The 22,855-nt window shown below is 42.6% G+C and overlaps 1 protein-coding gene across 6 annotated transcripts in view; it reads left to right on the top strand.

The window, feature by feature from the left end:
- The window catches only part of PIK3CB (phosphatidylinositol-4,5-bisphosphate 3-kinase catalytic subunit beta), a 110,408-nt gene that overhangs the window by 24,084 nt on the left and 63,469 nt on the right, over positions 1-22,855 (top strand). For 2 of the 6 annotated variants that reach the window (XM_079975857.1, XM_079975854.1), the window contains exon 1: positions 7,686-7,937. The exons of 2 other annotated variants lie outside the window; for them this stretch is intronic. The gene's annotated coding sequence lies outside the window, so the exon portion shown is untranslated. Of the gene's footprint in view, positions 1-7,685; positions 7,938-8,451; positions 8,557-22,855 lie in introns of those variants that run through there. 2 more of the 6 variants (XM_079975851.1, XM_079975855.1) reach the window with 2 other exon arrangements.

Here is a 22,855-nt window from a genome sequence, read left to right as displayed (position 1 = left end):
TAAGCCACTGTAGAGCTCAGCTGGAGACCTGATGGATCCCTTTCATCTTGCTGTAGGATTGCTGGCTTAATCAACTTTGCTAAATCAATTGTACTAACACCTGTTAGTACAGGAAACCATTGTCTTCATTCAGACTCAGATTAATAGTATCAAACTACTTGATGTGTTGCGTTGCAATTCAGCAATTTAATGCTGGAGCCTCCAGTTGGATTATTATTTATAAATAATATTTTTATAAATACTATTTATAAATAGTAACACAAAGCTATGCTCACTTATGGAACAAAGTAATCATCTGTTTCTACTCAAGTCAATTTAAAAACACACATAAAGAAATAAAAAATTACTTCACTATAGCAGGAAATTGGCAGTCTTCCTTTATTTGGCTGCTGGTGATTTAAAAATAGACATTGATTGTTGTTGTTAAAGGTTTTGTGTTGCAACTGGCAATTGCCTTAGGATTGTTTTTGTTTTAAAAAATCCCAATTCATTTAAGGTTCAGGATTTACTGAAGAACTAATAGGCTTTTCTGAGGAAAAGTAGTTTTCACAATAAATCTTCCTTCGGATTGCCAGTGGCCAATTCGCCAATGCTGCTATTTAAACAATGCTTCCTTTTAAAATTTATATCCTGACCTTTCGGTGCTTGTGCACATCATGGTGGCTGGCAACACTTTAAACCATCCATAAAAATGCAATACAATTCCAGATCAGCTACAGTACAGCAATGACGGACTCAAGCACAGTAAATTAAAACAAAACCACTGGATTAAAAAAAATATTATCCCATAAAAGGAGCAAAACCCACCCCAATAATAGGAAGGTTTTCGTCCTACAGCACTGCCCTATAATATTCCACAAAACCTTTGTTCTAAATAACATTATATGTTCTTAATCATTTTAAAACAATGTTTATTATTATTTGATAGTTATTCCAACTTTCCTCCAAGGAGCTCAGAGTGGCATACAAGGTTTCCTCCTTCTGCATTTTTTATCCTCACTAGAATCCATTGAGGTAGGTAAGCTTAAGAGGAAGTGATTGGCTGAAGTTTTGTTTCCATTGCATTGTCCTTTCCTTACTACTTTGTGGTTTGCCACCCTGGGTTGCTTAGAGAGGGAGGAAGGAGGGAGGAAAGGAGGGAGGTGGGTTGGATAGAAAATTAATAAATAAATAACAATAATGTAATAGTAGAAACAACAATTAATCAAATTGTGTCACACTGAGCCTCCTATTCTATAGTTCCAGATATGTGGTTATAGAAACCATCTCATTTATGTAGCACCCTATTTAATACCCCCCTTTCCAATGAAGTCCTCAAACTTCCTTATGATGACAACAGACACGTTCAAAATGACAGAAAACCCAGCCCAGCTGGAGTTTGATGTTGTCTCTGTCTGCCTCTCTTGCTCTCCTGCTCTTTCTCAAAGAGCAATTGGTAGAAGCTGCCACTGCTGTAGTATGGAAGGGGGCTGGGACAGAAGGAACTTGATGTCATGTTCGTAGGCTTCCCTTCCCAGGGGTAGTTGGTGTTAAGATGATCCTGTAGAGAGGAAAGGGATAGTCCAACTGGAGTGTCCATTTGGTGCAGATGAGTCCCAAGATCAGTTGCACAACCAAGTTTTCTGGGAGTGGAAATGTCCTCCTACTAGTTCCTGAATATTGTTTTTTCTGAAGCTAGGTTTGTGCCCATTTATACAGACTTGCCTGTATTATCTAGTACAAGCATGCCCAACTCCCAAGAGACTGTGATCTACTCCCAGTATAAAAAAAACCTGGCATTGATCTACCCATTGTCATTGGAGGGAGGAGGATCTACGGGTAAATTGCGATCTACTGGTTGGACATCCCTGATCTAGTAAAAACATTCTGTGTAGGACAACTCTTAACATTCATCCTCAGTCTGCAGTATTTCTCCTTTTGAGGCAGTGTACATTCTCTTAAAACACAATGCAAAGTTCCCGTTAGGTCGCTGCTTGAAAATGGCATTAAATCTCTTTCTCAAAGTTCAGCGTGGCTCTGGGCCCAGCCTTTCCAGGAAAGTCTGAGAGGGGTACACCAACATGCTTCACATTTTCCATTATGTAGTAACGGGAAAGGAGAGAAACACAGAGAGGCAGAACCAACAAGAAAATGTATCAGGCTTTGAAAAAGTCTTACAAACAAAACTTATGTACGTATAGTAGTTGACCACTTAATTGGCATCATCTCAAAACTTGTTTTTACTTGTACTGTATGTAAATTTAATAAATTGTTAAAACAGATGATTCACTAAGAATTCCTTAACTGGGACAGCCCTAAATTAAAACTGAAAGATTGCTTTGTTTGCCTTAATTAAGAGTGTACGGTAGTCCTATTATTATTATTATTATTATTATTATTATTATTATTTATTAATAATAATAATAATAATAATAATAATAATAATAATAATAATAATAATAATTGAATTTATATACAGCCCTATACCTGGGGGTCTCAGGGTAGTTCACAGTCCTATCTTTGCCAATTGATGTTGGAGGGGTTAGAATGATGCAAAGATGCCTCTTCATGGGCCTCAACCAGCGCAGTGATGGAGGCCCCACCTGCCGCAGGTGGTGAGAAAGCAACCATGCAGTAGCAAACAGAAAACACTAGCCAGTTGTAAGAGTAATGTCAGAGAAGAAAGAACTGCATCACTGCCACTATCCACCCACTTCCTCTACTTGGGGCTGGGATGTGGTGGTGCATCTCCTGCCCTATTCCTCCTTGTCCCCCACTTGGGATTCCTCCATAGGTAGTTATTTGAATCATATGAAGAGTGTTTTTCTCTCCTTCAGAACTGGGTAACTACAGCAATCACTTAGTCTATTAGATCATCACTATATCTACTTTTACTATATATTTTGAAAAGTTGTCCATCTGTTCTCTATGCAGTTGGACCCTTCTTGAGATAGCACCAAATTTGGCATGGTGGTTCCTGAGATTGAGGACCAGGTCTTTGATTTTCAGACACCACTTTGAATCCAGATGGTGGATTGAATCTTTCAAAATCACACTGATTTTGACATCACTTAAGATATCTCAACTGCCATACCTCTGCTGGATGAATCCTGCTCAGGGAAGGACATGGTACAAACCCCAAAGCAAATGTTACAGAGAAGAAGGCTATGTCAGTGACCAAAGAGAAATACAATATATAGGATATCCCAGGTCTTCACGAGTCACAGGATTGGAGGCAGAGGGTGAGCTGCCATTGAGTCTATGGAAGCACTGGCTTCTAAAGGTGCAGTTCCAGTCAGCTGTCAGAAGTCCAAAGTGCCTGCCTGAAGAACAAAGCTCCTTGGAAGGAAGGGGCTACTCTGTATGAATCTATTTCTCATAAGCAGCCCAAACTCCTTGGGCAATCCAGATGGCCTGAATCTGTGCTCTGGGAAAGACTCTGAAGGTTCATGAGAAAAAGCATAGAAAAGGGCCACACATTTGACAAATTGAAAATGGTTTACTTACAAATTCTCAAAAGGTCAGAGTCATGTGCTTTTTCATACAGCATTAAAACAAAGTTGCACAGCTGTAAAGTGGTGAGAGTTTCTAACTTATTGGAGTAGGAAGAGGTTTCACACTGAGCTCCTCAGGTGGAGCGGTGGGGAAACACAGGCTTGATTACCCAGTCCCTCAGAAAGTGAGATAGGCCTGGCAGGACAGTTTACTCTGTGGTCTTAATGGTTTCATGCATTGATTAGACTTAAGCATATTGACTATATGAGGTTGGTTATCCTACAAAATCCTGGAATTTGGAAGAAGGCACAAGAATCTTTGTTAAAAGTTACTGATCCAATCTTAAGTACATGTAGTAGAGAGCAAGCCCCCAATGAACATTTAAAGGTAAAGGTAAAGGTACCCCTGCCCGTACGGGCCAGTCTTGACAGACTCTGGGGTTGTGCGCCCATCTCACTTAAGAGGCCAGGGGCCAGCGCTGTCCGGAGACACTTCCGGGTCACGTGGCCAGCGTGACATCGCTGCTCTGGCCAGAGCCAGAGCCGCACACGGAAACGCCGTTTACCTTCCCGCTGGTAAGCGGTCCCTATTTATCTACTTGCACCCGGAGGTGCTTTCGAACTGCTAGGTTGGCAGGCGCTGGGACCGAGCAGCGGGAGCGCACCCCGCCGCAGGGATTCGAACCGCCGACCTTTCGATCGGCAAGCCCTAGGCGCTGAGGCTTTAACCCACAGCGCCACCTGCGTCCCTATGAACATTTACTTTTAAATGAACATTTACTTTTGAGTAAAACATGTATATGATTGTGCTGTATGTACTGTTTTGATAGCTGTGCTGATATCTGCCTCTGCTTCAGTTGAGATTAACCACCACCTCTTAGCTCTGTTCCCACAGCTTGAGGCTTATCAGTTCCTGATTAAACATGCATTAAAACTGTGGGGGTGGGAGTGGTAGGGGTGGAATTCACTCTTTATTTAGAAACCGTGTAACCCACATTTTAACTCAAAGTTCTCATGGGGGAGAACAGCATGTAAAACACTTTGTGATCTAATACAGCAATAAAACCATCAAATGGAGAACATACTAAAAGACAGTACAGTATTATTTTAAAAAAAACCATGAGCAGGAGTAAAGCAGCAGCCAATAACGCTACAGTTTTTTAAATAAATAGATCTATCCAATGAAGTACATCTTCAGAAACGTACAGATGGGCCACCCGTTCAAAAGAGGGTAGAATCTCTCTCTTTTTTTTTTTATAATAATTTTTATTAATTTTCCACACAAATAATAAAGAACAATATAAAACAGTATAACTTCAAGTTCATCGGTTCATACCCTTTTTTCTTTGACTTCCCCATACCTCCCCATCCCTGCATCCTTATTTAATAATTCTTTAGCAACCCTTAGGTCCATTGTCTTAATTCCCTTTCATCAAAAGTTTCTTAAGTTTTTTATTTACTGCTGCAATTCTTTACTTCTTACCCCCTGACATCTTAACATTCCTCAATTTTGCAATTATTTTTAAGATATATTTTGAATTTCTTCCAGTCCTCTTCCACTGTCTCTTTCCCTTGGTCCCGGATTCTGCCCGTCATCTCGGCCAGTCCCATAAAGTCAATCACCTTTGTTTGCCATTCTTCCAGAGTAGGTAATTCTTGCATCTTCCAATACTTTGCCAGTAGAATTCTTGCTGCTGTAGTGGCATACATAAAGAAAATCCTATCCTTCCTTGACACCACTTGGCCCACCATGCCCAAGAGGAAAGCCTCTGGTTTCTTAGGAAAAGTCCACTTAAGGACCTTCTTAATTTCATTATAGATCATTTCCCAGAAAGCTTTAACCTTTGGGCAGGTCCACCAGAGGTGGTAAAAAGTGCCTTCAGTCTCATTACATTTCCAACACTTATTACTAGGCAAATGATATATTTTTGCAAGCTTGACTGGGGTCATGTACCACCGGTAAATCATTTTCATAATATTTTCCTTTAAGGCATTACATGCAGTAAATTTAATACCGGTGGTCCATAACTGTTCCCAGTCAGCAAACATGATATCATGACCGATATCTTGTGCCCATTTAATCATAGCTGATTTCACCATTTCATCCTGTGTATTCCATTTTAACAGCAAGTTATACATTTTTGATAAGTTCTTAGTATTGGGTTCCAGCAATTCTGTTTCTAATTTTGACTTCTCTTTCTGAAATCCTATTTTCCTGTCCTGTTTGAACGTCTCATTTATCTGATGGTAGTGCAACCAATCTCGAACCATAGGCTTTAGTTTCTCATAACTCTGAAGTTTCACCCTTTCGCCATCATATTCTAAAATCTCATGATATTTTGGCCATTTAGAGTCCATATTAAGCTTTTTTACTTCCCTAGCTTCCATTGGTGACACCCACCTAGGGGTTTTACTTTCCAACAAATCTTTATATCTAATCCAAACGTTATACAATGCTTTCCTTACAATATGGTTTTTAAAACTTTTATACACCTTTACCTTGTCGTACCATAAGTATGCATGCCAGCCAAAACTATTGTCATACCCTTCCAGATCCAAAATGTCAGCGTTCTCAAGAAGTAGCCAGTGTTTCAACCAGCAGAAAGCTGCTGATTCATAATAAAGTCTTAAGTCCGGCAGGGCAAACCCCCCTCTATCCTTTGCGTCAGTTAAAATCTTAAATTTAATTCTGGGCTTTTTGCCCTGCCAGACAAATTTTGATATGTCTTTCTGCCACTTCTTGAAACAGTCCATCTTGTCCACAATCTGCAACGTCTGGAATAAGAACAACATTCTAGGCAATACATTCATCTTAATAGTAGCGATTCGGCCTAACAAGGAGAGTTTCAACCTTGACCATATTTCCAGATCCTTTTTAACTTCTGACCAACATTTTTCATAATTATCCTTAAATAAGTTCACATTCTTGGATGTTAAGTTTACCCCCAGGTATTTTACCCTTTTTGTTATTTCCAAGCCTGTTTCATTCTGAAAACTCTCTCTTTCTTCCATTGTTAAATTTTTTTCCAACACTTTCGTTTTTTGTCTATTCAATTTAAAACCTGCTACTCGACCAAATATTTCAATTAGTTCTAATACTCTTTTAGTACTAGTGTCTGGCTGTTGCAAGGTCAATACCAGATCGTCTGCAAATGCTCTTAATTTGTAATGTCTAACTCCGACCTGAACTCCTTTAACCAACTGGTCCTTTCTAATCATGTTTAACAAAACCTCCAGGACTGATATAAAAAGCAAAGGGGATATTGGGCAACCCTGTCGTGTACCTTTTTCTATAGGTATTTCTTCTGTTACCACATTATTTACAATTAATTTGGCCTTTTGTTGAGAATATATTGCACCTATACCGTTTTCAAAACCTTGGCCTACCCCCATCCCTTGGAGATTCCAAAAGAGGGTAGAATCTCAAGGTTGCCCAGCAAGCAGTAACCAAGAATACCCTGCAAGCAATGACAGCCACCGGATTGGAAATTTTGCCGCTGAGTTTGAGTGCGGCATCGTGGTTGAAGACTGCAGTCCAGTGCAAACGTCCTTAGTCACAAGACCCAGTGACCACAGGCGGGACCCGTACTCCGAGCAGAAATGCGGGGAATCCGACTGCGCGGGCGTTAATTTAACCAAGACCGGAGTTGCCTCCCCAACACAATTGGGTGCTCTTGCTCTCGGGCTTCCGCCGGCATCTGATCGAGCACTCTGAGGACACTATGCTAGACTAGATGGGCCACCGGGCTGATCCAGCAGGCTCTTCTGATCTTGCCCACCGCACACGAACCTCTTCCCTTCTCCACCCTCTCTCCCCTCCATGGAACAACCCGAAAGCTAAGCGATCCCTCCTGTCCAGGACGCGTCCACCCCCGGCAAAGGGTCTCCGGAGTCGTCTCCCGGGCTAACCTGCGCCGCGCGCAACCGACTCCGCATTGCCAGGGAGGCACGTCTGTTTGCGGCGGCTCGTACCAACCGAAGGGAGATTCCAGCCACCTCCCTTTGGCCAAAGCCGGAGGAGGAAAGCGAAAGCACTCCTGCGGGGCCCTGGGCGTTTTTTAATTGGCCCTTCTGCCACGAGCTCCCAGGAGATTGGCGGAACGAATTGGGAGGGCGGAGGAGCAGGAGGAGAAGAGGGAGGGAAGCTGTTGCCTAGGTGATGCGCTCGCCCTCCCCCTTCCCGCGCGCCGGGGAGGGAGAGTGCGCGCGCCCGGCCGCCTTTCGCCAGACCGGCACACTCGCCGCAAGGGGGCTGGCGCCGGAGCGACCTGGGCCCCGGAAGGTACCGTACGAGCAGGAGTTGCCGGTGTCAGGGACAGGCCAGGGAAAGCCGCCGCCGCCGCCGCCGCCGCGTTGGCTGCGAAGAACAGCGGCCAGAGGAGGAAGAAAGAGCCTGTGGCGGCTGAGGGAAAGCAGGAGCTGCTGTGGCTGCCGCCGCCGCCGCCGCCGCCCTTGCTCGTCCAGGTGAGTGTGTGAAACGCGGGTTGCGCTTGGCTTCTGAGAGGGGAAACCACTGGCGTTACCTGGGCTGGTGAGGTAAGGAGAGAGAGAGAGGAAGGGTCTGAGGGGAACTTGCGGGCTGCCGGGCGTCCCTGCCCCGCCACCCGAGCGCGAGGGGATGTGAGAAGGGGTGGGTGGGTGCCCTGAATCGCCGTGTCTGCTGACGCAGCGAGCCGCCGGGCTGTGGGAGCTCTTGGTGGGGAATGTGGCGCGGAAGCCGCTGGAAATCGGCTGTTTGAAGCAGCCCCTGATTGCGGCGGCGCCTGCGCGCGAGCGCGTGCCCAGCTCCGGTCGAATCCTTCCCGGCGCGGACTTTTACGACCCGGGCGTGTTTATTTAGCAGTCAAGTCCCGCCGGCTTCTGTGGGGGGCTTCTTCCTCCTTCGTGACTCTGCCGATCCGGGATTGTAGCCTGACATGGATTCTGGGGCCGTTGTCCCCAACCGAGACCTGCTTTCTTCTCTCTTACCCGCCCCCCGCCCCTTTCCCTCCGGGAACAGCTCACTCTGGTGTGGGACATGGCTGTGTGTTGCTGCTGTTGTTGTTGTTCCTGTTGGTGTTTCATCGTAGTAAAGGCGGCAAAGGTATTTCTCTTCGTTTTCTTCCCTTTCGGTTGCAACACCGACTTGCTCAACAGGCAGCGGAGTCCGCCGTCTGCTTCTGCCTTCCTTTTAGCGGTCATGTGAAATTTAGTCACTTCTCGCTCTTTTTATCGGCCGGGATGAGTGAAGGCTTCAGACAGAGGGGCTGGGGACGCCTCCGAAAGGGAACGATAAGCGCTCGAGCTGTGAATGTTTAAACTTAAGATGTTATCCCTCACTTGTATCTCTCCTTTTCTGCATGCAAGGCTAATCTTGCTTGACTTCATACTGCGAAGCACAGCTCCTCCCATTTTCCAGCTTAGCGACTGAGAGTAAGAATTGATTTTTGAAAACAAGTTTCTGTTTTACATTTGGGGTTCTTGCATTTAAATACAGCTTTTGTTTTGTTGTGTATAAACTTCTAGAGTGTCTTCGATTGCTCTGGCAAAAAGCTATTTCCCTCCAGCCCCGTTTCAAGTTCTTTTTTCTATTTCTTTCTCTCTCATTCAGCAGCAACTTGCTGTTGTTTTAAAACATGTTCAAATGTTGCATAAGAATTTCCAGAGCCTCACTAGTCTTGAGAATGGAGTTAAATGGGCATTCCTAGTGTTCCACTGTTAAAGATTTAACACTTTCTGGGAGCATTGCTTTGCTGAACTGTACAACATACCGTATTTTTTGCACCATAACACTCACTTTTTTCCACCTAGAAAGTAAGGGGAAATGTCTGTGCGTGTTATGGACCGAATGCCTGTGGGTGGCGGGGGGGGGGATCTGCTGCAGTCGTGAGCAGAGGATCCATGGTTCCCCTTCCTTCCCTCCTCCATGGTTACAAAGCATGGATCCACATGGATCCTCAGGATTTTTGCATTGGGCTACTCCAAACTCACTGTCAGATCACATGTCTGTAGCCACAGCATGAACCACAAAAATCATATATCCACTATTTCGTTTAGAATATTTTTTTTCTTGTTTTCCTCCTCTAAAAACGACGTGCGTGTTATGGTCTGGTGCGTGTTATAGAGCGAAAAATACGGTACGTAACTCCTGGACTCTCTTGTTGACTGACACTAGAGATCTTTCTTCACATTGGATCCGTATTTCTAAGCAAAGTTGATCTGTTTCAAGCACTTAAATGAGGAAGGGGAAGTTGCTTGGGTCAGTTGTGTTTTCTGTTTCCAAATCCTCCTAAGAGCTCATTATGAGACTTCTCTTAACAAGATCACAACTTCATTTCTGACAGCTTTAATGCACAGTCACTGACTTTGGTATCATATAGGGCTGGAGCTCACCTGAGTGCCTGTAATGCATGCTGTGTTAAGATTAGTATTGTCTTTTGTTACTGCTTGTAGGCGCACATAGCTGCTTAAGAGTGCAATCCTAACTCACACCCCTTGCAGGAGGGGCTACATGGAGAGGCAGAGCCACAGCCCCGATGCTCGTGGTGGTGCCAGCAGGAGGTGTGGGATACACTGGCGGAGGAAGAGGAGTGCGTGGGGGAGCACACTGCCCCCGGCAATGCGATCCCCAGGGTGCCATAGCGGCTGTCCCGCCCACGCTGGGCACCCTGCCCCTGCAGGCAGTGCACCCCGCCCCCAGGATGCACGCCAGCCCCCTCCCACCTGCTCTCCGCCCCCAGTGCCGGAGCATGAAGCTCTGCCACTGGTGTGATGGCAGAATAATTGGGCCTGATTTGTAGCCAGTGTTGTTGCATGATGACTGTGAGATCAGCTTGGGATCCAGCACAGACTGGCTTGGGCCTCCCCTCTCCTTGAACACTCTATGTTGAGGTTTTCTGCTGGTGGGGAACTGACCATTGTGCCTTCTGCATTTTCGGTGGGCATAAAGGGGAGGTTGGTGCTGACAAAGTGACGTTTGTGTCACTCTGTTGGGAGACTGGCTGAGCCAGGGGGAGAGAGATTTCTGCTTGCAGTCAAGAAGGGGTGTGTCAGTACAGTGGTACCTTGGTTCTCAAACTTAATCCGTTCCGGAAGTCTGTTCCAAAACCAAAGCGTTCCAAAACCAAGGTGCACTTTCCCATAGAAAGTAATACAAAACGGATTAATCCATCCCAGACTTTTAAAAACAACCCCTAAAACAGCCATTTAACGTGAATTTTCCTGTCTAACAAGGCCATTAATCCATAAAATGAAAGCAATAAACAATGTACTGCAGTCACACAATCAATCAGTAGCTGAACTGTGTTCCACACACTCACAAAAACAAAACAAAAAGAGCCACTAAAATGTAAAATAAATAGCAAAAACAGACAGACCTCAGTGTAACACTCAAAACAGAAATGTGGCACTCAAAACGGAAGCATAACACTCAAAACGGAACACTTACTTCTGGGTTTGCAGTATTTGGGTTCCAAGTTGTTTGAGTACCAAGGCATTTGAGAACCAAGGTACTACTGTATTCTAAAATGTTGGCCTGAAAGACGAAACATTAACCAAGATAAATAAATAATCATAATAACTTATTTCTAAACCATTTAGTTTTTGAAATATCTAAGTGTTGCACAAATCATTACAGTAAAAGCTGAGGTTAAAATACCACACAGAAATGCAGTGGTGGTGGTGGGAAATCCAATGATTTGGGGAAGCCTGCAGAAAAAGATATCTGCAATACATCTGAAACAAATAGTGCATGTGATGCTTCATTTTTAACAGAGGGGGAGGGCATTTCAAAGTTAGAGTCAATAGCAGAAAATGCTGGTTTCCTGGTCATATTCTGTAGCATGTGATGCCACAAGAAATTGTATCATCTGCTAGTCTTACAGGGACAGAGAACTTGCTTCTGAGCTATTCAGAGTTTTTTATATGTTAATAATCTGCTACTTTGAACATGGCCTGTTAACTAATCTACAGTCAGTGTGTTTCCTCAGTGTAGCATAATACTTGCATGTCCACCACTCAAAACCAGTCTGATGGGAAGCCTGTGTAGAGCACTTTCTGTAGTTTAAGCATGAGGTTGCCAACTTTGTTTTCTTTTTATAATATACTTCTGTGTGATGTGTGGTTGAATGTACACATTGTAGCTCACTGCCTGTAATCCAGTAAGGAATACTAATTTTCCAGGGCAACTGCTGGAAGTAATAGGTTGTTTTTTTTTGGGGGGGGGGGTACTGCTCATGTTTCAGTTGATGAAGAAACACTTCCTATGAACTGATTAGGAGAAAAGAGTTTTCATTTCAGGGGTTAATGGAGACTAACTGGTATAAATTGTAGCAGCAAATGCCAACTGTAGTGGAGGGCTTCAGACTTGTGGTTTGGAAGGTCAGTTACCTGATTGCATAAACTGATCTTGGACTGCTTTGGGAGGAAGGTCAAGCTACAAATTTAATAAATACATAGATAAATCATAAAGAATAATCACAGTCCCATCGAGCTTTAGACCTGCACAGTCTCTCTCTGCTCATGTGGCAGCATTTGACAGCTATTACTTCCGATTTCTATTAAACTTGACATGTTCTTCAGTCAGCTAAACCTGATCATGGAATATCACGATCTATTGTCACTTTCAAAACAAATCAGCTTCAAACCATTATTTCTGATGCTGGCTTGTTTAAACCAGCTGTAGTTAGTGGCCATGTTCGCACAATCAAATTGAGGCTTAATAAGCTGAGGTCCAGATGAGTGTGTATCTGTGCATGGCTTCATGTATTGTCTGATTGGTGAAACCATGGTTAATGACTTTCAGATGAGTCAGGATCTGGAAGCCAACTTTAAACCTTGGCATTCATTATATTCTGGCAGCTCAGAAAAAATAGGAAGCAATGGCTACTTGTGGGTTTTGGAAATCTTTTGGGACGTATGTGTGGTGAAAAAGCAGGAACAAAAAGGCTGTATGTAGGTGAGCGAAGCACATGCATGGTGGTTTGAATGCAAATGTGAACAATGATCAACGGTTTGAATGAAACAACAAGCTGATTTTAAAGGAAACTGAAATTAAATGTGGAAGTGCTCCTTGATGCATGGGAAGGGAAACATGGAGCATGTAAGGCCAAAGGCTTGGTGCAGCTCATTCATGTAGCATTAAGTCAGGGGTGAGGAAATGTTTTCACCCAGCTGGCCAGATATATATCTCTCCTGCCCTCACAAGCCAAGTTTGACAGGTAGGTGTGACCACCCACCAATCAATCATCTGACATCATACCTCTAAAAGTGATGCCTCTCAAAGCACAGCGCTTCCTAAACGCCCGACATCCAGCTGTGTAAGGGGCTCTTCAAGCACTATGTGTGGAGCTTGGAAAGTGCTGAGCACAGGAATTACAAAGTGCACAGTACTTCCCAGATGCCTGTCAGTCAGCTGCTCATTGGATGCTTGGGAAGCGATATGAAAGGGACTTTGCAGGCATTGTCCCTTTCGACCAAGCCCCATCTTTACCTTCCCCACATCCAGCATCATATATGATGGCTGGTGTAGGGCAGGTGGGTGTGGCTTGGCCAAAATGACCTGGCCGGCCAAGTATGGCCTGAGGTTCTCAACCTCTGCACTAAGCCATGGTTTAATGCTGCGTCTGAACACAGCCACACAGTTGCTTGGGAATCCCATCTCTCACAGGAGCCAGATCTTTGTAGGATGAAGTCTGGTAGCTGGGAAATTTCATGGCTTGGAAACATCAGGACACTTGTAAGCTGTAGGAAACATCCCATTTGAAGATTCCACAGGGTTAAGTTAGGTTGCTGCAGAAAAACCAACAGAGAGATTTTGAAATGACTTACAAATGGGCTTCCCTGGGCCAGAACTCATTTTCTAAGATGCATGAAGCATAGATTGGTTGAGACAGATACTCTGTTTTTATGAGTGTCAGCAATAATAAAAGAAGCAGTTTTGGTGTGGGACGGAAACATGGAGCTGAAAGCTGGAAGCAACTTCAGGTGCAAGGTGTCTCTCTGGAAATCTGATAAGCACAGACCGAAGAAGGCAGCTGTTATTAAGAAGTGATTGGCCCATTAATGCAAGAGGGAGGTGTGTCCTATTACTATGCAGAAGCAGTTGAATATGAAACACCTCATAGGAACAGATTATTATTATTACTATTTATTAAATTTGTATGCCACCCTATACCCATAGGTCTCAGGGCGGTTACAACATAAGATCAGATAAAAGTTGGCTTTAAGAATTACAGCTAAGCATTAATTATCACCATTTCTTTATCCTGTTTCTTTAATGGGGGAAGGCTAGAGATATTGATTTGGAACTCATACTTTAAAACCTGACTTTAATCTGTGGCACTGACCTGACAACAACGTGTAGAAGCTTTTGAAAATCTTCTGATGCCTCATATTTTGAAGAATTACATGAACAAAATGAAATGGAGTTTGAATTGGTTACTGGCGGGGGGAGGGACATCACCCAGTTAACCATGTCCTCTGTTTTATTACCATATTACCAAAACATTATAAGATTGCTGCCTGATTATTGTAGGTGGACCATCACTTAAGCATCTTTCATCAGATCCCATACTGTGGTCAGGTTTTGCTTCACAGTCTGGGATCTGACTTGTTTAAAGCGTTTTTATCACACTCTTCAGCCAAAAAGGTCTCAAACGTGGCTCACAAATCAAGGAAAGGAAGAACAAAAACCCTCCATAGATATATTTATTTACAGAGCAATCTTAACTCCCACTGAAAACCTGATGGGGTGGGGAGGTTTTGTGACATGCCCCCCCCCCCGTGATAGCTCCATCATCATTGTCATCTGTTTGTTTGTATGCTACTTTCCTACAAAATTGTGCCCAAAGGGGCTCACAACATATCAGCCTGAGATGTCTGAGGATTGACCCCTTCAGGGTTCCATGCCGTTAAGACCGTATTTCATGATGGCCCAGGATGACTGGTAGGTTCCCACTTTTTGTGTGCTAATCTTCTGAGATTGATGTGGAATGAGAAAATAATCAGAGTTTAGAAAAGGGATGCATGTAATGAAACGAAAAAGTTTTGGTATGACAGGGGAAAACCAAAGTAGAGAGCTTGAAAGTTAGCTGGTGCTTAGAAACACCTTGAAATGCACGTGCCTCCTGAGAGAGCCATTGTGAGGTAGGAGATCTGACGCCTTGTTTGTGTGCCATGTGTTTCTGCTTATGTTCTGTTGTATATTTGTAAATACACCAACTTTGCAGCACTTGGTTTAAGTCTCCAGTTTCCAAAGAAAAGCAAGCCTTGGTAGCACTGCCTCTAGAATTTCTCAGCTCCTGGAGAAGTGTGGAGTCCCATAACAATATATTAGATAGCAACCTGATAACCTGCTCTCAAAATTGAAATGCAAGTGCATTGATCTCTAGCAAGGTAAAACAATGTAATGATCCAGAAATCCAATATGGACGATTGAAATGATCCTAAGGGAGCAGTACTAAGTATGAGAAGTCATAATAAATCATGCCAAATTCAGACTCGGTTCAGGAGCAGGGCTAATGCCGACAGAGCCAGCGTAAGGCTGGAATAGGGAAAACAAACCTTTTTAAAACAGAGTTTGAATTACACCACCCATTTTGCCAGCTTAATTTATGCCGGGTTACAAGGTCACATGAGCATGCTGAATGGGTTTAGGATCCAGCCTAAGTCTCCTTCCTTTCTGTTACAACCCCCTGTTCCCTTTTCAGGGCTTAAACTATCTTAAGATGTTAATGGAAGGCAATTCTGTTGAAATGAGTTGGACTAACACTTGAATAAACTTTGTGTTTTATTTGGATCGATCTATATCCAGAGGTTCCGAGCAAACTACAATGCATTTGTTAATGCCTAAATTTTACTAGTGTTTTAAAATGCCATGCCTCATCATAATTTCCACCCTTTTTCATTTATTATTACTCCATCTCGGATAGCTATAGAAGAGCCCCGTTCACAAATGGACCCTTCCACATTCCAGAGCTGGTATAGATGGTCCCTACGTTTCCTAAGTTTAGTTCCTAGCATCTCCAGGGCGGGTTGGGAAAGACTTTGTTCTTGAAGAGACAATTCTTCAGGTAGGCCTAGGAGAGATACTCCTGCCCGAAGCCCTGGAAAGCCACTGCCATTCTGCGTGGATGATGCTGAGCTTAATGGACCAGTGTTCTGATTTGGTATAAGGCAGCTTCCTATGTTCCTGATGTCATTTAAATTTGGGGTGTTGGTTAACCCTGTCTTCTGTGTTGGTTGAGTCTGTGCATATCCCTGTAGTAATGGAAGCAGGTCTGAAGAAACTGGTTGAATGGTTCCTGTACTACCTGCTTTCCATATATTAGGCCAGTACCTCAAAAAAGAGGGAATCATTACTACTGGAGCAATGGACTTATATTTCCTTGGGTATGTGACTGTTCTTAATATTTCAATGAGATTTCTATTGTTTTTTTCATCTGAAATCAAGGTAGACAGTACCTTCAGATGTTGTGGACTACAATTTACATCAGCCCTAGCTTGCAGCATGAATGGTTGGAGATGATGGGAGTTGTAGTCTGCAATGTCTGGATGGCACCATGTTGGCTACCCCTGCCTTATACAACACAAACTACCTGCTAAACATGTGTGTTATGAGAGTGGGAAATGGAAGAACTACTTCTCTATTATAGAGACAGAGAGAGAGGTTGCTTGGGTGGGCTGCTGTTTTCAGCTTTTGCAATTTGTAAAATTTAAAATTCATGCTCTGATTAAACTTCCATGAATTCCTTTATAATAATCCAACTGCACCTTTCTCAAAGCTTGTCTCATTCAGAGCAAAGTATAGAATCATGGACTGCATGAAAGATGTAGCTTATTTTTCAAAGCAATCCTTAGAAGGTCAAGGTTGCCCTCTGGGAAGGAACAGTCTCATTTCTCTGCTCTCAACTGCACTGGTGCTAAATTAATGTTTAGCAACAGCAGTAACTTCAGCTAGAGGTGTGATAAAGTATATTGCTTTAAAGCCATTAAATGTGACTTCTAAAAAAATCTTTTGGTAGTGAGTGAGCTCTTGGCAGTGGACAAAAGAGTATTGCACAGCTATTAGAGGTTTTATTTGTGTGATCTTTCCCCTGCCTGGGTGAATTTATATTGGTTCAGGTGTGCATATAATGACTTTTGTCTGCAAACTTGCATTGTTCAACAGGATGCATTTGCTCTGGAGTTCCTGGTTCCATTCACCATTGTCATAGAACATAGCATGGCAAATATAGTTGATGGAAGTGAAGCAAACTGAACTACAGCATATGATCCTAGACAAGTAAGACACTGGTAGCATCTTTTCTGGAAACTCTTAATTTGGACAGGTTCTTAGTGGCATTGGACAGGTTCTTAGAAAGCAGTACAGTGGTACCTTGGGTTACATACACTTCAGGTTACACACTCCACTAACCCAGAAATAGGTTAAGAACTTTGCTTCTGGATAAGAACAAAAATCGGGCTTCGGCGGCAGCAGGAGGCCCCATTAGCTAAAGTGGTGCTTCAGGTTAAGAACAGTTTCAGGTTAAGAACGGACCTCCGGAACAAATTAAGTACTTAACCCGAGGTACCACTGTATTAATCTGGCTTTTTCATAAGTTTTAGTCCAACTATGAAAAAAAGAAACTATTTCTGTGCTGTGAAAAAGAGAGAGAGAGAGAGAGAGAGAGAGAGAGAGGTCCTAATCAATCGAAGGAAAATCTACAGCACATGTACAAGATGTTCCACAGCCCAGTTAAATATGAATGCTTGGATTGATTATTTTGTGCACCCTGCTTGCCATTGCTAGTAAATCTGGTCAGAGGGATCTTGACCAAGACCTTTCTTGATAAACAAAATGTGTGGGTAAGTTCATATAGGGGAAAATCAGAATCTTCTGTTTCAGAAGATTCAGGCCCCAAGCATAATTAAACATGATTAATTAATTAAACATAATTAAACATGAAGACTTTGAATGGGCCCAGAAACAGCTTGGGAGCCATTGAAATATATGTCAGTGTTAGGTGATCTGACATGTGGGCTCCTGTCAGCAGTATGGCTCTGTTTTGTACCAGCTGACTTTTTTTGGCACATATCGAAGGCAGCCCTGGGCAAAACTGATGTCCCCAAGGCAGATGTAACAGTGGCAAGATTGGTTTTCTCCAGAAACAGATGTAGACTCAGGTTGTGCAAAAGCACCTTTTGCCTTGGTCATAGCAGCAAACTGGTCTTCCAGAAGCGCTCCCTGTTTTGAAGCAAGTTCCAGTGTATTCAGTGTATGTTTTTGGATACAAGAAGGTACCTCTCCCATTAGGCATGTGGTAGGATTAGTTCCTTAAGAACTGGTCAAGCTGACAAAAACAAGATTGGCTTGTTAGCTATTTACATTGATGCTCTTTATTTGCGAAGTCAAAGCATTACTGGGTTATAGTTTGTGTAACAAAAATATTTACTTTAAAGTTGGTTGTAGCTGGCATTGGCAACTTTGGATACTAAAAAACCCATCGGATTGATAAAAAATGTCATTGCTTATTTTATGTGTGATTATTTCTATGCAAGTGTTGCCTTTAGCTCTGCAGCCAATGAATGCTTGGTACAGATGGTAACAGATGAGTGCCTGATACAAATTTGCACTGAGAAAGTGTCATTCAAAAATTCCCAGGTCTTTTATGATGCTGCTCACAGACCTTGGACACTAAATTCTATCACCAGTCTCCTTTATTACTTGAGTGCTTAAGCCTAGGTCATGCATGCAGTCCATCTGTGATCTGAGCATCAGAGCTAACCGAGGACAATGAGAGGAGGTTAAGACACCCCTCACATCTGTCCAGCTGTTTTGTGACAAAGTGCAATTTTGAAAATCCATTACCTACAGGACAGACTATTATAATTGTGTGCTCCTGCCTTGGTGCCTCTGAAGCTTTTTCAGAGCCTTGTGATGAACAATAAGACTTGAAATGAACAGTTTCTGACCTCAGGCAGATAGCATTTGCTGTTTGCTTATGCAGGCGACAGCATTTACATAGTCTCTTGCATACTGTACTGGTTGCATTAGTAGTCAGGAAGAGTCTAACATGTAAGAAGCTGCAATTGTGAGTGCCTTTGCATTAATTGTTTGAACTGATACATTCTTTATTCTGTTTCCCTCATCTTCTCTATGACTCCTCCGAAAATAAAATCTTATTTATAGCTTGGGTCCTCCCACATAATTACCAACAATATTTTGGATGTTCTGTAGTCACTTCAGTGAAAGTACACTAGCTGTTCGGTGACTCAAAATGCCCCTGCTCCCCCAATAATAGTAACAAAAAACAAACAAACATTGGAGCTGTTTTATAGATACTAGTGGTGATGTACAGGGAATTCATTATATTCAGGCTCAAGCTTTGATCCTAAAAAACAAATAAACCCCAAAAATCCAGTTTGTGGATCTGACTGATACTGGTAGCCTAAGTTCAAGTCCAAGCACCTCTTTTGAATCACATCTACCAAAGGTAATATTTGAAAAATATTAAAATGTGAATGACCTGGGATTCCTGGGCATTTTTAGGTACAGACTCAAGTATGAACTGATTTTGAATCTTTAAGTTTAGATGTCTTTCTTCCTCACATGTGGACCGTAGTGATGTAGGGAACTGGATACAATTATTATTAAATGTCAGTTTTTATAAAGATGGGCAGCTTGCATTCCAAACATCATCAAAAAGGGTGCAGAAGTAAGGGTGCAGAGGAGTATGTGCAAATATAGTTGCATATACTCAAGCTTTGTTTCAGTTGGGAGTAAGGACTAGAGGATTTGGCAAAAGATTTCACAAAAGAGGCAGGTAGTTTGAGGATGGATTTGAAGAGAAGTAGCAAGTTGTCTTTTGGGACAATGTTCAAGCTATATGAGGTGGGACAGGACATGATGTAGTGTCCATTTAATGGAAAATGTCTGAATGGTTGAGTACATATGGAAGAACAAAGAACCCAGGTTAGGGATAGAATAGTGTTATGAGTTCAGCCATCTTGATTACTGTAAATAAAATACTACAAATAAGGAATTTTAGCCTATTACAAGGCGAACTATATAGCAACATCTGTAGGAGGTGTGAACAGTTGCCAAGATAGACAAGTGAGATGTTTTAGCTACAGACATTTGCAACTGGAGAGCCAGTGTGGTGTAGTGGTTAAGAGCGGTAGACTCATAATCTGGTGAACCGGGTTCGCGTCTCCGCTCCTCCACATGCAGCTGCTGGGTGACATACAACTGCTTGGGCTAGTCACGCTTCTTTGAAGTCTCTCAGCCACACTCACCTCACAGAGTGTTTGTTGTGGGGGAGCAAGGGAAAGGAGAATGTTAGCCACTTTGAGACTCCTTCAGGTAGTGATAAAGCGGGATATCAAATCCAAACTCTTCTTCTTCTTCAAGTGACTACTACTCACTCTAAATTAATGTAACAGGGAAAGGATGTGCTCCATTGTCCTAGAAGTATTACATTGATGTGCACAATAGAAGACATGAAAGAGTGCAAGCATAGTGCTTGTTTTGGGTCTGATAAACTCAGTTCATTAACTCATGAGTCATACCATCTGAGTTAGGCCAGTATAGGATCTGTGGCAATTAAGAAGCATGTAACCTTGGGATTATTGCCGTATGACATGGGATTTGTAGAATGTAAGGTATATTTACACTCTGGGAAGTCTGACCTGGAATTCCAAATCCATTGCCCTCCCATTAGCCCCAACAAACAAGATTGGTGCTCAGAAGTGTTGAGAGTTGTAATCTAAAACATCCGGGGGGCACTGAGTTGGGGAAACAAAGTTCTAGGTGGCTGATATGTATATTTTTTGTGAAATTTTCACATCACAATATAGAATGCTTGTTGCTGTAGCATGAAAATACTTGAAGCATCTTGGATGGACATCAAGTTTAAATATTGCAGTTTTCAATAAGTATGCCACAGATGTTGAAGTACTTCACTCATTAGAGATGGACTGAACTTTATTGTTCAAGCGGAATTCTGCTGCTATTAAAACCTTGGTAGCAGCACTCATGTTTATTGAGTTTCCATGGGTGACCAGGTGGCAGGACCTTTGAATGCCTCTCCCGTATCAGACAGGTCCAAGGATTGAATATCAGGAGCTCCTTCAGGTCAGTTTCAAGGTCAGTTTCCTTATTTGTATAAATATCTCCTTGTTCTGAATTACTTGTGCAGACAGAGTAGTTAGCTGCTTAATCTCCATGAGTAGCAATTATTTTTACTTTTCCAGCTCATAAGATGCCAGTTCCCTATTGTGTGCATGGGAGTGTTTGTTTTGATACTTCCGGGCTATCACTGCTCATTACATAGCACTGTGGTAAATTTGGCTGAACCGGTTGTTCTTCTGGGTGGCAGAGGAAGTACTTTTATAGAAGTTAGTCAGGTGCTACTGAATGTCAAATGCAAAGGCTTCACTCAGGTCCACTTCCCAGCCTTAAATTCCAGTCGCCACAGGAGCCAGCACCTCAGTTGGAGCTGGATCCTTAGTCAGGGTTGGTGGTGGGGGGGTGTGTGGACAGGATGGAAGCCACTCATTCCACTCTCTCCAGGAAAACAGGGTATCCCACTAAAGGGATCCTAGGGAAGGTGCTTTTGTCCAGTGCCCAGAAAGGGAATTAGGGCCATAGCAGTCCTCCAATGCTTCAATCCTGAGGGGTTGCATGTATTTGAGGATGTATGTCATAGGGCAATCCTCATCAAGGATTGACCCCTAACAACAATCAGCCAGCATTCAGGCTGGGTGATTCTGTATACACCCAATGACTATCCCAAAGCCTTACATCTGTGATCAATAAATTTGTGGCCTGTTTTGATCCATGATCAGTGACCTGTGATTACTTCTCCTCAGGGCTTTTTTTTCCAGCAGGAACTCACTGGAACTCCATTTCAGCACCTCTTAGTTGGGTGCTATAAGAGAACAAGAGAGGGTATCACTGTTGAGTTCTGGCACCCCTTTTTCTAGAAAAATAGCACTGCTTCTACTACCCACACTTAGCTTCTTCTGGGGCAACCGTCTCATGGTACCTGGGTATGCAAATAGGTCCTCAGAAGTTAATAATATCCCCACCCCTACAATAAATCTTAGTTGGCTGCCTACCAACCCATATGAGAATTTAAAAAACAGTTGGGGGCAGGGGGTTTGTTCATTTGTTTCACTTCGTTTATGTCCCAGAAATGAACAAAAAAAAGAGAAAACACTTTAGATTTTCAAACTATAGGCTTGACAAGAAGATTGTCCTTTATCAAACATGAAGGGTTTGATATGAAACTGAAACTCATGAAAACTTTGCTGAGTGTTACATGTGGTTTCTTTAATGTGGTTTCTTTAAAATGAAGGTTACACAGATAAATGAAGTTTGCTTGGTGCATTTCAAATGCATTCTCTCTACCTGTTTACATTTTAAACTCCACGTGTAGAAACATGGGTTTAAACAACCCAGCTGTTTGGAGGGTTACACAACTGAACAACAAATTTATGAATTCTAGTTTTTATTTTTTATTTTAATGTAACCACAACCTCCTAATTGGGCAAGGGCTTGTTAGAATGCAGGCCAGACTTGTTTCTACTACTTGGGCTCAGCCCCTAAATACATGATGTAATGTGATTTCTGAACACTGATAAATTGCTGATTCTCATTGACGAATTGTATCTTATTGTCACTAAGGAATGGTAATCTCTTGCAGGCAGGCATTTTGGATGCAACTATTTAGGATGGGATCTGCCTACTGCTAATTTAAATCATGGTCGTGGATTTTTGAATTGTGTATAAGCTTGATTTATAACCTGTAGCCAGTTGTAAATGTGTTTCTTTTTCACTGTTGTTTTTTGCTGTCTTCTGTATTTCACCAGAAAGATGGCCTATAAATAAATACACAAGAAGGTCTTACATAGATCTAAAGGAATCTCTTTCCAAAGGCAGAATTCAAAATTGGATTTCTATTATTCTTTATCACAATTTACTTAAATTATGGAGAAAAGATACAATGGCACAGCTCTTCATTAAACAATGTTAATCAGTCTGGTGCCTTGCAGATGTTTTGGATTACAAGTCACATTAGCCCTAGCCAGGACTTGGATTGGTGGAGGCTGTTGTAAAGCAAAGCAGCAATTCTGGTACGTGAATACATACTTAAGGCTGTGGTCCTGTGCATGCTTTTCTGGGAGCAAGTCCTTCAAGGGGGGACATGGGACTTGCTTCTTAGTTAAATATGCGTAGTCATGCACTGCAAATTGAGGCTGAACTGAGCATGTTTTTGGCTTTTTTAAAAAGTGGGTTTATACTTACATTGGTGTGAGACACCACCTGGTCACCTAGGGCAATTTGTAGTCGTAAGTGGCGATCAGGACGCATTACAAGCCTGGCTTTTCAAAGTTCAGATCACTAGTCTCTAAAGTACTGT

This window comes from Podarcis cretensis, assembly GCF_951804945.1.
Source record: "Podarcis cretensis genome assembly, chromosome: 5".
Taxonomy (NCBI): domain Eukaryota; kingdom Metazoa; phylum Chordata; class Lepidosauria; order Squamata; family Lacertidae; genus Podarcis; species Podarcis cretensis.
Note: the sequence above shows the minus strand (reverse complement) of the source record. Positions and strands in the feature narration are given on the sequence as shown.